Below are 16212 nucleotides of genomic sequence, written 5' to 3' on the forward strand. Positions count from 1 at the left end.
CCCTAAAATGACCCCAAATCCCCCCAAAATGACCCCAAATCTCCCCAAATCCCCCCAAAATCCCCCCCAAACGCCCCCAAATTCGCTCAGGGCCCCCCAAACCCCCCTAAAATGACCCCAAACCTCCCCCAAATCCCCCCAAAATCCCCCAAAATCCCCCCCAAATCTCCCCCAAATTCGCTCAGGGCCCCCCAAACCCCCCCCCCCCCTCGCGCCCCCCGTACCGGGCGGTGGCCACCGTCGATGCCCAGCAGGAAGCCCAGGTGGCCCCCGAGCAGGCTGAGGCTCAGGTGCAGCTGCAGCGTCGAGCGAAGCCCCCCCAGAGCCCGGCACAGAGCGAAGGTGGCCACCGAGGCCACCAGGGCCACCACGGACACGCCCAGGGCCACCTGCGTCAGCAGGTCCAGCAGCCAGTGGTCCTGGGGAACGGGGGGGGATATGGGGGTTAGGGGCTACCAAAGTCACCCCCAGGGCTACCAGGGTCACCCCTGGGACCATCTTGGGACACTCAGGGCCACCACGGACACCCCCAGGGCTACCAGGGCCAGCAGGGCCATCCTCAGGGCCACCCCTGGGACCATCTTGGGACACCCTCAGGGCCACCAGGGACACCACCAGGGCCACCAAAGCCACCCCCAGGGCCACCAGGGCTACCACAGACACCCTGAGGGCCACCAAGGTCACCCTCAGGGCCACCCCTGGGACCATCTTGGGACACCCTCAGGGCCACCAAAGCCACCCCCAGGGCCACCAGGGCCACCATGGACACCACCAGGGCCACCAAAGCCACCCCTGGGACCATCTTGGGACACCCTCAGGGCCACCAAAGCCACCCCCAGGGCCACCAGGGCTACCACAGACACCCTGAGGGCCACCAAGGTCACCCTCAGGGCCACCCCTGGGACCATCTTGGGACACCCTCAGGGCCACCATAGACACCACCAGGGCTACCAGGGCTACCACGGACATGCCCAGGGCCACCTGCGTCAGCAGGTCCAGCAGCCAGTGGTCCTGGGGAACGGGGGGGGGGGGAGATGGGGGTTAGGGGCTACCAAAGTCACCCCCAGGGCTACCAAAGCCACCCCCAGGGCCACCAGGGCCACCATGGACATGGCAGGGCCAGCAAAGGCACCACCAGGGCTACCAGGGCCACCAGAGACATCCTCAGGGCCACCCCTGGGACCATCTTGGGACACCCCCAGGGCCACCATGGACATGGCCAGGGCCACCAGGGCCACCATGGACACGCCCAGGGCCACCAAAGCCACTCCTGGGACCATCTTGGGACACCCTCAGGGCCACCATAGACACCACCAGGGCTACCAGGGCCACCAGGGCCACCCTCAGGGCCACCCCTGGGACCATCTTGGGACACCCAGGGCCACCAGGGCCACTCCCAGGGCAACCAGGGCCACCATGGACACGCCCAGGGCCACCAAAGCCACTCCTGGGACCATCTTGGGACACCCTCAGGGCCACCAAAGCCACCCCCAGGGCCACCAGGGCTACCACGGACACGCCCAGGGCCACCTGCGTCAGCAGGTCCAGCAGCCAGTGGTCCTGGGGAACGGGGGGGGGGGATGGGGGTTAGGGGCTACCAAAGTCACCCCCAGGGCTACCAAAGTCACCCCCAGGGCCACCAGGGCCACCATGGACATGGCAGGGCCAGCAAAGGCACCACCAGGGCTACCAGGGCCACCAGAGACATCCTCAGGGCCACCCCTGGGACCATCTTGGGACACCCCCAGGGCCACCAGGGCCACCATGGACATGGCCAGGGCCACCAAAGCCACTCCTGGGACCATCTTGGGACACCCTCAGGGCCACCATAGACACCCCCAGGGCTACCAGGGCCACCAGGGCCACCCTCAGGGCCACCCCTGGGACCATCTTGGGACACCCAGGGCCACCAGGGCCACCCCCAGGGCAACCAGGGCCACCATGGACACGCCCAGGGCCACCAAAGCCACTCCTGGGACCATCTTGGGACACCCTCAGGGCCACCAAAGCCACCCCCAGGGCCACCAGGGCTACCACGGACACGCCCAGGGCCACCTGAGTCAGCAGGTCCAGCAGCCAGTGGTCCTGGGGAACGGGGGGGGGGGGGTGGGGGTTAGGGGCTACCAAAGTCACCCCCAGGGCTACCAGGGTCACCATCAGGGCAACCAGGGCCACCACAGACACCCTCAGGGCTACCAGGGCCACCACAGACACCCTGAGGGCCACCAAAGTCACCATCAGGGCTACCAGGGACACCACCAGGGCTACCAAAGCCACCCCCAGGACCACCAGGGCCACCATGGACACGCCCAGGGCTACCAAAGCCACTCCTGGGACCATCTTGGGACACCCTCAGGGCCACCAAAGCCACCCCCAGGGCCATCAGGGCCACCACAGACACCCTGAGGGCCACCAAAGTCACCCTCAGGGCCACCCCTGGGACCATCTTGGGACACCCTCAGGGCCACCAAAGCCACCCCCAGGGCCACCAGGGCTACCACGGACATGCCCAGGGCCACCAAAGCCACTCCTGGGACCATCTTGGGACACCCTCAGGGCTACCACGGACACGCCCAGGGCCACCAGGGCTACCACAGACACCCTGAGGGCCACCAAGGTCACCCTCAGGGCCACCCCTGGGACCATCTTGGGATGCCCAGGGCCACCAGGGCCACCCCCAGGGCAACCAGGGCTACCACGGACATGCCCAGGGCCACCAAAGCCACTCCTGGGACCATCTTGGGACACCCTCAGGGCCACCAAAGCCACCCCCAGGGCCACCAGGGCTACCACGGACATGCCCAGGGCCACCAAAGCCACTCCTGGGACCATCTTGGGACACCCTCAGGGCCACCACGGACACCCCCAGGGCTACCAGGGCCAGCAGGGCCATCCTCAGGGCCACCCCTGGGACCATCTTGGGACACCCTCAGGGCTACCACGGACACGCCCAGGGCCACCAGGGCTACCACCAGGGCCACCAAAGCCACCCCCAGAACCACCCTCAGGGCCACCATGGACACCACCAGGGCCACCAAAGCCACCCTGGGACCATCTTGGGACACCCTCAGGGCCACCAAAGCCACCCCCAGGGCCACCAGGGCTACCACGGACACGCCCAGGGCCACCTGCGTCAGCAGGTCCAGCAGCCAGTGGTCCTGGGGAACGGGGGGGGATGGGGGTTAGGGGTGGTCACGGGGCTACCAAAGCCACCCTCAGGGCTACCAGGGCCACTCCTGGGACCATCTTGGGACACCCTCAGGGCCACCACGGACACCCCCAGGGCCACCACGGACACCACCAGGGCTACCAGGGCCAGCAGGGCCATCCTCAGGGCCACCCCTGGGACCATCTTGGGACACTCAGGGCTACCACGGACACACCCAGGGCCACCAGGGCCACCACCAGGGCCACCAAAGCCACCCCCAGAACCACCCTCAGGGCCACCACGGACACGCCCAGGGCCACCAAAGCCACTCCTTGGACCATCTTGGGACACCCTCAGGGCCACCAAAGCCACCCCCAGGGCCACCAGGGCCACCACAGACACCCTGAGGGCCACCAAGGTCACCCTGAGGGCCACCCCTGGGACCATCTTGGGATGCCCAGGGCCACCAAAGCCACCCCCAGGGCCACCAGGGCTACCACGGACACGCCCAGGGCCACCTGCGTCAGCAGGTCCAGCAGCCAGTGGTCCTGGGGAACGGGGGGGGGGGATGGGGGTTAGGGGCTACCAAAGTCACCCCCAGGGCTACCAGGGTCACCATCAGGGCAACCAGGGCCACCACAGACACCCTCAGGGCTACCAGGGCCACCACAGACACCCTGAGGGCCACCAAAGTCACCATCAGGGCTACCAGGGACACCACCAGGGCTACCAAAGCCACCCCCAGGACCACCAGGGCCACCATGGACACGCCCAGGGCTACCAAAGCCACTCCTGGGACCATCTTGGGACACCCTCAGGGCCACCAAAGCCACCCCCAGGGCTACCAAAACCACTGCCAGGGCCACCAGGGCCACCCCTGGGTCACCTCTGAGAGCCCCAGAGCCCCCCCGGGAAGTTTGGGGGGCCCCACGACGGTTTTGGGGGGAATTTGGGGGTTTTTGGGGTGGTTTTGGGATGGGTTTTTTTGAGTGGTTTTTGGGGTGACTTTTGGGGTGATTTTGGGGATTTTTGGGGGTTTTTTTGGAGTGGTTTTTGGGGGGATGTTGGGGGTTTCTGGGGTGATTTTGGGGTTTTTTGGGTATTTTTGGGATGGGTTTGAGTGGTTTTTGGGGTGATTTTGGGTATTTTTGGGGTGTTTTGGGGGCATTTTTGGGGCTTTTTTGGAGTGGTTTTTGGGGTGATTTTGGGGTGTTTTTGGGGTGATTTTGGGCGGTTTTGGGGCACCTGGATCTCGTTGAAGGCCAGCAGCACAGCAAAGCCCCTCAGGTGATTTTGGGGTGATTTTGGGGTGTTTTTGGGGTGTTTTTGGGGTGTTTTTCAGGTGATTTTGGGATCATTTTTTGGAGTGGTTTTTGGGGTTGTTTCTGGAGTGGTTTTGGGGTGATTTTGGGGGATTTTGGGGCAGTTTTTGAGCTTATTTTGAGGATATTTTTGGAGTGATTTTGGGGTGGTTTTGGGGTGTTTTTGGGGTGATTTTGGGGTGTTTTTGGGTATTTTTGGGGTGTTTTGGGGGCATTTTTGGGGCTTTTTTGGAGTGGTTTTTGGGGTGATTTTGGGGTGTTTTTGGGGTGATTTTGGGGGGTTTTGGGGCACCTGGATCTCGTTGAAGGCCAGCAGCACAGCAAAGCCCCTCAGGTGATTTTGGGGTGATTTTGGGGTGTTTTTCAGGTGATTTTGGGGTTTTTGGAGTGGTTTTTGGGGTTGTTTCTGGGGTGTTTTTGGGGTGTTTTTTGGGGTGGTTTTTAGGGTGATTTTGGGGGTTTTTGGGGCAGTTTTTGAGCTTATTTTGAGGATATTTTTGGGGTGATTTTGGGGTGGTTTTTGGGGGATTTTGGGGTTTTTTGGAGTGGTTTTTGGGGTTGTTTCTGGGGTGTTTCTGGGGTGATTTTGGGGGATTTTGGGGCAGTTTTTGAGCTTATTTTGAGGATATTTTTGGGGTGTTTTCAGGGTGATTTCGGGGTGTTTTTGGGGTGATTTTGGGGGTTTTTGGGGCAGTTTCTGAGCTTATTTTGAGGATATTTTGGGGGTGATTTTGGGGTGATTTTGGGGGCATTTTTGGGGCTTTTTTGGAGTGGTTTTTGGGGTGATTTCGGGGTGTTTTTGGGGTGATTTTGGGCGGTTTTGGGGCACCTGGATCTCGTTGAAGGCCAGCAGCACGGCGAAACCCCTCAGGTGATTTTGGGGTGATTTTAGGGTGATTTTGGGGCAGTTTTTGAGCTTATTTTGAAGATATTTTTGGGGTGTTTTCAGGGTGTTTTTGGGGTGATTTTGGGGCATTTTTTGGGTATTTTTGGGGTGTTTTGGGGGCATTTTTGGGGCTTTTTTGGAGTGGTTTTTGGGGTGATTTTGGGACATTTTTTGGGTATTTTTGGGGTGTTTTGGGGGCATTTTTGGGGCTTTTTTGGAGTGGTTTTTGGGGTGATTTTGGGGCATTTTTTGGGTATTTTTGGGGTGTTTTGGGGGCATTTTTGGGGCAGTTTTTGGAGTGGTTTTTGGGGTGATTTTGGGACATTTTTTGGGTATTTTTGGGGTGTTTTGGGGGCATTTTTGGGGCTTTTTTGGAGTGGTTTTTGGGGTGATTTTGGGGCATTTTTTGGGTATTTTTGGGGTGTTTTGGGGGCATTTTTGGGGCTTTTTTGGAGTGGTTTTTGGGGTGTTTTCGGGGTGGTTTTGGGGTGATTTTGGGCGGTTTTGGGGCACCTAGATCTCGTTGAAGGCCAGCAGCACGGCGAAACCCCTCAGGTGATTTTGGGGTGTTTTTGGGGTGGTTTTTAGGATGATTTTGGGTATTTTTGGGGTGTTTTGGGGGGAATTTTTGGGGCTTTTTTGGAGTGGTTTTTGGGGTGTTTTTGGGGTGATTTTGGGGTGATTTTGGGTGGTTTTGGGGCACCTGGATCTCGTTGAAGGCCAGCAGCACAGCAAAGCCCCTCAGGTGATTTTGGGGTGTTTTTGGGGTGTTTTTGGGGTGATTTTGGGGTCATTTTTTGGAGTGGTTTTTGGGGTGATTTTGGGACATTTTTTGGGTATTTTTGGGGTGTTTTTGGGGCATTTTTGGGGCTTTTTTGGAGTGGTTTTTGGGGTGATTTTGGGGTGATTTTGGGGTGATTTTGGGCGGTTTTGGGGCACCTGGATCTCGTTGAAGGCCAGCAGCACGGCGAAACCCCTCAGGTGATTTTGGGGTGATTTTGGGGTGGTTTTTAGGATGATTTTGGGTATTTTTGGGGTGTTTTGGGGGCATTTTTGGGGCTTTTTTGGAGTGGTTTTTGGGGTGATTTTGGGGGGTTTTGGGGCACCTGGATCTCGTTGAAGGCCAGCAGCACAGCAAAGCCCCTCAGGTGATTTTGGGGTGATTTTGGGGTGTTTTTGGGGTGTTTTTCAGGTGATTTTGGGGTTTTTTGGAGTGGTTTTTGGGGTTGTTTCTGGGGTGTTTTTGGGGTGTTTTTTGGGGTGGTTTTTAGGGTGATTTTGGGGGTTTTTGGGGCAGTTTTTGAGCTTATTTTGAGGATATTTTTGGGGTGATTTTGGGGTGGTTTTTGGGGGATTTTGGGGTTTTTTGGAGTGGTTTTTGGGGTGATTTTGGGGTGTTTTTGGGGTGATTTTAGGGTGATTTTGGGGCAGTTTTTGAGCTTATTTTGAGGATATTTTTGGGGTTTTTTGGGGGGTATTTTTGTGGTGTTTTTGGGGTGATTTTAGGGTGGATTTTGTGGTGATTTTTGGGTATTTTTTGGGTATTTATGCGGTGTTTTGGGGGAATTTTTGGGGTTTTTTTGGAGTGGTTTTTGGGGTGATTTTGGGGTGATTTCGGGGTGTTTTTGGGCAGTTTTGGGGCACCTGGATCTCGTTGAAGGCCAGCAGCACAGCAAAGCCCCTCAGGTGATTTTGGGGTGTTTTTGGGGTGGATTTTGTGGTGATTTTGGGGCGGTTTTTGGGTATTTTTGGGGTGTTTTGGGGGCATTTTTGGGGCTTTTCTGGAGTGGTTTTTGGGGTGATTTTGGGACGTTTTTTGGGTATTTTTGGGGTGGTTTTTGGGGGCATTTTTGGGGCTTTTTTGGAGTGGTTTTCGGGGTGATTTTGGGGTGTTTTTGGGCGGTTTTGGGGCACCTGGATCTCGTTGAAGGCCAGCAGCACGGCGAAACCCCTCAGGTGATTTTGGGGTGATTTTGGGGTGGTTTTTAGGATGATTTTGGGTATTTTTGGGGTGTTTTGGGGGCATTTTTGGGGCTTTTTTGGAGTGGTTTTTGGGGTGATTTTGGGTGGTTTTGGGGCACCTGGATCTCGTTGAAGGCCAGCAGCACAGCAAAGCCCCTCAGGTGATTTTGGGGTGTTTTTGGGGTGATTTCGGGGTGTTTTTGGGGTGTTTTTGGGTATTTTTGGGGTGTTTTGGGGGGAATTTTTGGGGCTTTTTTGGAGTGGTTTTTGGGGTGATTTTGGGGGGGTTTTTGGGGCAGTTTTTGAGCTTATTTTGAGGATATTTTTGGGGTGTTTTCAGGGTGATTTTGGGGTGATTTTGGGCGGTTTTGGGGGCACCTGGATCTCGTTGAAGGCCAGCAGCACAGCAAAGCCCCTCAGGTGATTTTGGGGTGTTTTTGGGTATTTTTGGGGTGTTTTGGGGGCATTTTTGGGGCTTTTTTGGAGTGGTTTTCGGGGTGATTTCGGGGTGATTTTGGGGTGATTTCGGGGTGTTTTTGGGGTGATTTTGGGCGGTTTTGGGGCACCTGGATCTCGTTGAAGGCCAGCAGCACGGCGAAACTCGTCAGGTGGTCGCAGGCGCAGACGGTGCCGGGGGCGCTCCCCGGGGGGGTCCCGTTTTTGGGGGGCACCTCCCGACACCCCCCCGAGTCCCAGCGCCCCCGCCGGGGGTCCCAGAAGGCGCAGAGGACCCTCCCCCCTAATTTGGGGTCCTGGAGGGGAGAATGGGGGAGGGGAGAGGTTGGGGTGGGGGGTCTCCATCCCCCTTTCTGGGGGTCCCCACAGGTTTTGGGGGTCTCCATCCCCATTTTGGGGTCCCATCCCCATTTTGGGGTCCCATCCCCATTTTGGGGTCCCATCCCCATTTTGGGGTCCCCCCTCTTCAGTTTGAGGTCCCCCTCCCCATTTCTGACCCCCTCTCCCCATTTTGGGCTCCCCCTCCTCATTTTTGGGCTCCCCCTCCCCATTTCCAACCCCCCCTCCCCATTTCAGGACCCCCCTCCCCATTTTTTGGGCTCCCCCCTCCCCATTTTGGGCTCCCCCTCCCCCTTTCAGGCCCCCCCTCCCCATTTTTGGCCCCCCCCTCCCCATTTTTGGGCCCCCCTCCCCATTTTAGGCCCCCCCTCCCCATTTCGGGGCCCCCTCCCCATTTTTGGGCCCTCCCCATTTTGGACCCCCCCTCCCCATTTTTGGGCTCCCCCCTCCCCATTTTTGGGCCCCCCCCTCCCCCTTTAGGCCCCCCCTCCCCATTTCAGGACCCCCCTCCCCATTTTGGCCCCCCCCCTCCCCATTTTGGGCCCCCCCTCCCCATTTTTGGGCCCCCTCCCCATTTTTGGGCCCCCCCCTCCCCATTTTGGGCTCCCCCCTCCCCATTTTTGGGCCCCCCCTCCCCCTTTAGGCCCCCCCTCCCCATTTCAGGACCCCCGTCCCCATTTTGGCCCCCCCCTCCCCATTTCGGGACCCCCTCCCCATTTTTGGGCCCTCCCCATTTTCGACCCCCCCCTCCCCATTTTGGACTCCCCCCTCCCCATTTTCGGGACCCCCTCCCCATTTTTGGGCCCTCCCCATTTTGGACCCCCCCTCCCCATTTTTGGGCTCCCCCTCCCCATTTTTGGGCCCCCCCTCCCCCTTTAGGCCCCCCCTCCCCATTTCAGGACGCCCCTCCCCATTTTGGCCCCCCCCTCCCCATTTTGGGCCCCCCCCTCCCCATTTTTGGGCCCTCCCCATTTTGGACTCCCCCCTCCCCATTTTTCGGGGACCCCCTCCCCACTTTTAGGCCTTCCCCCTCCCCATTTTGACCCCCCCCCCCATTTTGGCTCCCCCTCCCCATTTCAGGACCCCCTCCCCATTTTTGGGCCCCCCCTCCCCAATTTAGGGCCCTCAACCCCTCCCCCTGTGTCCCCCTCCCCATTTTGGGACCCCCTCCCCATTTTGGGCTCCCCCCTCCCCATTTTTGGGCCCCCTCCCCATTTTGGGCTCCCCCTCCCCCATTTTGGGCCCCCTCTCCCCATTTTGGGCTCCCCCTCCCCATTTCAGGACCCCCTCCCCATTTTTGGGCCCCCCCCTCCCCAATTTAGGGCCCTCAACCCCTCCCCCTGTGTCCCCCTCCCCATTTCGGGGTCCCCCTCCCCATTTTGGGCTCCCCCCTCCCCATTTCCGACCCCTCCTCCCCATTTCAGGACCCCCTCCCCATTTTTTGGGGTCCCCCTCCCTATTTCAGGACCCCCCCCTCCCCATTTTTGGGCTCCCCCCCTCCCCATTTCCGACCCCCCCTCCCCATTTCCGACCCCCCCTCCCCATTTTTGACCCCCCCCCCTCCCCATTTTCAGGCCCCCCCTCCCCCTTTCAGCCCCCCCCCCCCTCCCCACTTTTCGGGGTCCCCCTCCCCATTTCGGGGGTCCCACGGACCGGGGGCTGGTGCCGGAAGCTCAGGGTGGCCGCGGGGGTGCCGTGGGGGCCCTGGCGGCTGACGAAGGCGGTGGCCACGGGCGACAGGACCCGGTAGGAGGGGAAGGCCCGGCCCCGGCGGGGGGGGCGGGGCAGAGACCCCCACCCCCCCCAGCGCACGCGGGGAGCCCCCTCGAGAGCCTGGGGGAGCCCCTCGAGGGTCAGCAGGGCCACCAGGGCCAGCCCTGGGGGAGGGAGGGGGGGGATGAGCCCCAAATGCCCTGAAATCACCCCAAAATCATCCCCAGAATGGCCCCGGAATTGCCCCAAAATCCCCCCAAAATGACCCAAAAATGACCCGAAATCCCCCCCCAGAATAACCCCAAAAATGGGCCCAAAGTGGCCCCAAAAGAACCCCAAAATTCCCAAAAAATGGCGCCCCAAAATCCCCCAAAATGACCCCAAAATGGCCCCAAAGTTGCCAAAAATGGCCCCAAAATCCCCCCCAAAATCCCCCAAAAATGACTCAAAATCTCCCCCAAAATGACCCCAAAAATGGCCCCAAAATGGTCCCAAAATTCCCCCAAAAATTCCCCCAAAATGACCCAAAATGACCCCAAAAATGGCCCCAAAATGGTCCCAAAATTCCCCCCAAAATCCCCCCAAATGACCCCAAAATTCCCCAAAATGGCCCCAAAATCCCCCGAGGGTCAGCAGGGCCACCAGGGCCAGCCCTGGGGGAGGGAGGGGGGGATGAGCCCCAAATGCCCTGAAATCACCCCAAAATCATCCCAGAATGACCCCGGAATGACCCCAAAATCCCCCCCCAAAATTCCCAAAAAATGACCCAAAAATGACCCGAAATCCCCCCCAGAATAACCCCAAAAATGGGCCCAAAATGGCCCCAAAAGAACCCCAAAATTCCAAAAAATGGCGCCCCAAAATCCCCCAAAATGACCCCCAAAATGGCCCCAAAGTTGCCAAAAATGGCCCCAAAATCCCCCCCAAAATCCCCCAAAAATGACTCAAAATCTCCCCCAAAATGACCCCAAAAATGGCCCCAAAATGGTCCCAAAATTCCCCCAAAAATTCCCCCAAAATGACCCCAAAAATGGCCCCAAAATGGTCCCAAAATTCCCCCAAAAATTCCCCAAAATGACCCCAAAATTCCCCAAAATGGCCCCAAAATCCCCCCGAGGGTCAGCAGGGCCACCAGGGCCAGCCCCAGAATGACCCCGGAATTGCCCCAAAATCCCCCCAAAATTCCCAAAAAATGACCCAAAAATGACCTGAAATCCCCCCCAGAATAACCCCAAAATTCCCCAAATTGGCCCCAAAATAACCCCAACATTCCCAAAAAATGGCGCCCCAAAATCCCCAAAATGACCCCAAAATGGCCCCAAAGTTGCCAAAAACGGCCCCAAAATCCCCCCAAATTCCCCCAAAAATGACTCAAAATCTCCCCCAAAATGACCCCAAAAATGGCCCCAAAATGGTCCCGAAATTCCCCCAAAAATTCCCCCAAAATGACCCCAAAATGACCCCAAAAATGGCCCCAAAATGGTCCCAAAATTCCCCCAAAAATTCCCCCAAAATGACCCCAAAATTCCCCAAAATGGCCCCAAAATCCCCCCGAGGGTCAGCAGGGCCACCAGGGCCAGCCCTGGGGGAGGGAGGGGGGGATGAGCCCCAAATGCCCTGAAATCACCCCAAAATCATCCCCAGAATGGCCCCGGAATGACCCCAAAATCCCCAAATAATGGGCCCCAAAATTGCCCAAAAATGGCCCCAAAATGGTCCCAAGATCCCCCCTAAAATCCTCACAAAATTGACCCCAAAATCTCCCAAGTCACCCCCAAAATGGCCCCAAAATCCCCCCAAAATTCCCCAAAAATGACCTGAAATCCCCCCCAGAATGACCCCAAAATTCCCCAAATTGGCCCCCAAAATCCACCCCAAAATTCCCAAAAAATGCCTCCCCCAAATCCCCCAAATGGCCCCAAAATCCCCTCCAAAATCCCGCAAAAATGACCCCAAAAATGGGCCCCAAAATGACCCCCAAAATCCCCCCAAATGACCCCAAAATTCCCCAAAATGGCCCCAAAATCCCCCCGAGGGTCAGCAGGGCCACCAGGGCCAGCCCCAGAATGACCCCGGAATTGCCCCAAAATCCCCCCCAAAATTCCCAAAAAATGACCCAAAAATGACCTGAAATCCCCCCCAGAATGACCCCAAAATTCCCCAAATTGGCCCCAAAATAACCCCAACATTCCCAAAAAATGGCGCCCCAAAATGGCCCCAAAGTTGCCCAAAAATGGCCCCAAAATCCCCCACAAATTTACCAAAAATGACCCAAAATCCCCCCCCCAAAAGACCCAAAATGACCCCAAAATTGGGCCCAAAATAACCCCAAAAATTGCCCCAAAATCCACCCCAAATTTCCCCAAAAATGGGCCCAAAATGGCCCCAAAATCCACCCCAAAATTCCCAAAGAATGGCCCCAAAATGGCCCCAAAATCACCCTCCAAAATTCCCAAAAAATGACCCAAAATGCCCCCCAGAATAACCCCAAAAATGGGCCCAAAATGGCCCCAAAAGAACCCCAAAATTCCCAAAAAATGGCGCCCCAAAATCCCCCAAAATGACCCCAAAATGGCCCCAAAGTTGCCAAAAACGGCCCCAAAATCCCCCCAAATTCCCCCAAAAATGACTCAAAATCTCCCCCAAAATGACCCCAAAAATGGCCCCAAAATGGTCCCGAAATTCCCCCAAAAATTCCCCCAAAATGACCCCAAAATGACCCCAAAAATGGCCCCAAAATGGTCCCAAAATTCCCCCAAAAATTCCCCCAAAATGACCCCAAAATCCCCCAAAATGACCCCAAAATGGCCCCAAAGTTGCCCAAAAACGGCCCCAAAATCCCCCCCAAATTCCCCCAAAAACGACTCAAAATCTCCCCCAAAATGGCCCCAAAATGGTCCCAAAATTCCCCCAAAAATTCCCCCAAAATGACCCCAAAATTCCCCAAAATGGCCCCAAAATCGCCCCGAGGGTCAGCAGGGCCACCAGGGCCAGCCCTGGGGGAGGGAGGGGGGGATGAGCCCCAAATGCCCTGAAATCACCCCAAAATCATCCCCAGAATGGCCCCGGAATGACCCCAAAATCCCCCCCCAAAATTCCCAAAAAATGACCCAAAAATGACCCGAAATCCCCCCCAGAATAACCCCAAAAATGGGCCCAAAATGGCCCCAAAATCCCCCCCAAAATTCCCCAAAAATGACCCAAAAATGACCCGAAATCCCCCCCAGAATAACCCCAAAATTCCCAAAGAATGGCCCCAAAATGGCCCCAAAATGACCCCCCAAAATTCCCAAAAAATGACCCGAAAATCCCCCCCAGAATAACCCCAAAAATGGGCCCAAAATGGCCCCAAAATAACCCCAAAATTCCCAAAAAATGGCGCCCCAAAATCCCCCAAAATGACCCCAAAATGGCCCCAAAGTTGCCAAAAACGGCCCCAAAATCCCCCACAAATTTCCCAAAAATGACCCAAAATCTCCCCAAAAATGACCCCAAAAATTGCCCCAAAATGGTCCCAAAATTCCCCCAAAAATTCCCCCAAAATGACCCCAAAATGACCCCAAAAATGGCCCCAAAATGGTCCCAAAATTCCCCCCAAAATCCCCCCAAATGACCCCAAAATTCCCCAAAATGGCCCCAAAATCCCCCCGAGGGTCAGCAGGGCCACCAGGGCGAGCCCTGGGGGAGGGAGGGGGGGATGAGCCCCAAATGCCCTGAAATCACCCCAAAATCATCCCCAGAATGACCCCGGAATTGCCCCAAAATCCCCCCCAGAATTCCCAAAAAATGACCCAAAAATGACCCGAAATCCCCCCCAGAATAACCCCAAAAATGGGCCCAAAATGGCCCCAAAAGAACCCCAAAATTCCCAAAAAATGGCGCCCCAAAATCCCCCAAAATGACCCCAAAATGGCCCCAAAGTTGCCCAAAAATGGCCCCAAAATCCCCCCCAAATTTCCCAAAAATGACCCAAAATCCCCCTCCCAAATGACCCCAAAAATGGGCCCCAAAATGACCACAAAATTCCCAAAAAATGCCCCCCCCCAAATCCCCCCAAAATGGCCCCAAAATCCCCCCAAAATGACCCAAAAATGACCTGAAATGCCCCCCAAAATGACCTCAAAATTGCCCAAAAAATTCCTAAAAAATTGCCCCCAAAAATCCCCCAAATGACCCCAAAATCCCCCCAAGTCTCCCCCAAAATCACCCCCAAAATTCCTCAAAAATGACCCAAAATCACCCCAAAAATGGCTCCAAAATTCCCCAAAAATGACCCCAAAATCACCCCAAAAATGACCCCAAAATTCCCCAAAAATGGCCCGAAATCCCCCCAAAAATGACCCCAAAATTCCCCAAAAATGACCCAAAAATTGCCCCAAAATGGCCCAAAAATGGCCCCAAGATCCCCAATGTTGGACTTCCAGACCCCCCAGTGCCCCCAGTATCGCCCAGTATCCCCCAGTATCCCCCAGTGCCCCCCCAGTGCCCCCCCAGTGTCCCCAGTGACCCCAGTGTCCCCCAGTATCCCCCCAGTGTCCCCCAGTATCCCCAGTGTCCCCCCAGTGCCCCCCAGTATCCCCAGTATCCCCAGTGTCCCCCAGTGTCCCCCCAATGTCTCCCAGTGTCCCCCAGTATCCCCCCAGTATCCCCAGTGTCCCCCCAGTGCCCCCCAGTATCCCCCCAGTATCCCCAGTATCCCCAGTGTCCCCCAGTGTCCCCCCAATGTCTCCCAGTGCCCCCCAGTATCCCCAGTATCCCCAGTGTCCCCCCAGTGCCCCCCAGTATCCCCAGTATCCCCAGTGTCTCCTCAGTGTCCCCCCAGTTCCCCCAGTGTTCCCCAGTACCCCCAGTGTCCCCCAGTGTCCCCAGTGACCCCCCAGTGTCCCCCAGTGTCCCCCCAGTCCCCCCCCAGTCCCTCCAGAGCCCCCCCAGTATCCCCAGTCCTCCCAGTATCCCCCCAGTATCCCTCCAATGACTCCCAGTGTCCTCCCAGTATCTCCCCAGTGTCCCCCAGTGTCTCCCCAGTGTCCCCCAGTGTCCCCCAGTTCTCCCAGTGCCCCCCAGTGCCCCCCAATATCCCCTCAGAGCCCCCCCAGTCCCCCCCAGTGTCCCCCCAGAGCCCCCCCGTATCCCCAGTCCTCTCAGTATCCCCCCAGTATCCCTCCAGTGCCTCCCAGTGCCTCCCAGTGCCTCCCAGTGCCCTCCAGTGCCTCCCAGTGCCTCCCAGTGCCTCCCAGTATCCCCTCAGAGCCCCCCCAGTCCCCCCCCAGTATTCCTCCAGAGCCCCCCCTGTATCCCCAGTCCCCCCAGTCCTCCCAGTATCCCCCCAGTGAACCCCCAGTATCCCCCCAGTATCTCTCCAATGACTCCCAGTGTCCCCCCAGTGAACCCCCAGTATCCCCCCAGTGCCTCCCAGTGCTCCCAGTGCCTCCCAGTATCCCCTCAGAGCCCCCCCAGTCCCCCCCCCAGTATTCCTCCAGAGCCCCCCCTGTATCCCCAGTCCCCCCAGTCCTCCCAGTATCCCCCCAGTGAACCCCCAGTATCCCCCCAGTGCCTCCCAGTGCCTCCCAGTGCCTCCCAGTGCCTCCCAGTGCCCCCCCAGTGTCCTCCCAGTGCCTCCCAGTGCCTCCCAGTATCCCCTCAGAGCCCCCCCAGTCCCCCCCCAGTATTCCTCCAGAGCCCCCCCTGTATCCCCAGTCCCCCCAGTCCTCCCAGTATCCCCCCAGTGAACCCCCAGTATCCCCCCAGTGCCTCCCAGTGCCTCCCAGTGCCCCCCAGTGTCCTCCCAGTGCCTCCCAGTGCCTCCCAGTATCCCCTCAGAGCCCCCCCAGTCCCCCCCCCCAGTATTCCTCCAGAGCCCCCCCTGTATCCCCAGTCCCCCCAGTCCTCCCAGTATCCCCCCAGTGAACCCCCAGTATCCCCCCAGTGCCTCCCAGTGCCTCCCAGTGCCCCCCAGTGTCCTCCCAGTGCCTCCCAGTGCCTCCCAGTATCCCCTCAGAGCCCCCCCAGTCCCCCCCCCAGTATTCCTCCAGAGCCCCCCCTGTATCCCCAGTCCCCCCAGTCCTCCCAGTATCCCCCCAGTGAACCCCCAGTGCCTCCCAGTGCCTCCCAGTATCCCCCCAGTGTCCCCCAGTGTCCCCCCAGTGTCCTCCCAGTGCCTCCCAGTGCCTCCCAGTGCCCCCGTACCGCTGTCCCCATCCAGCGCCACCTCGGGGGGGACCTGGAGCTGCACCTTGGGGACCTCCAGGGTCAGCGGGGCGGGGGGGGCACCCCGGGCCACGGCCAGGGCCAGGGCTGGGACAGGGGCACCCATGGGTGACACCGGGGTGACACCGGGGACACCCCAGGGACACCCCAGGGACACCCCAGGGACACCCCAGGGACAC

This window comes from Aphelocoma coerulescens, unplaced genomic scaffold (genome assembly GCF_041296385.1).
Source record: "Aphelocoma coerulescens isolate FSJ_1873_10779 unplaced genomic scaffold, UR_Acoe_1.0 HiC_scaffold_336, whole genome shotgun sequence".
In the NCBI taxonomy this organism is placed as follows: Eukaryota; Metazoa; Chordata; class Aves; order Passeriformes; family Corvidae; genus Aphelocoma; species Aphelocoma coerulescens.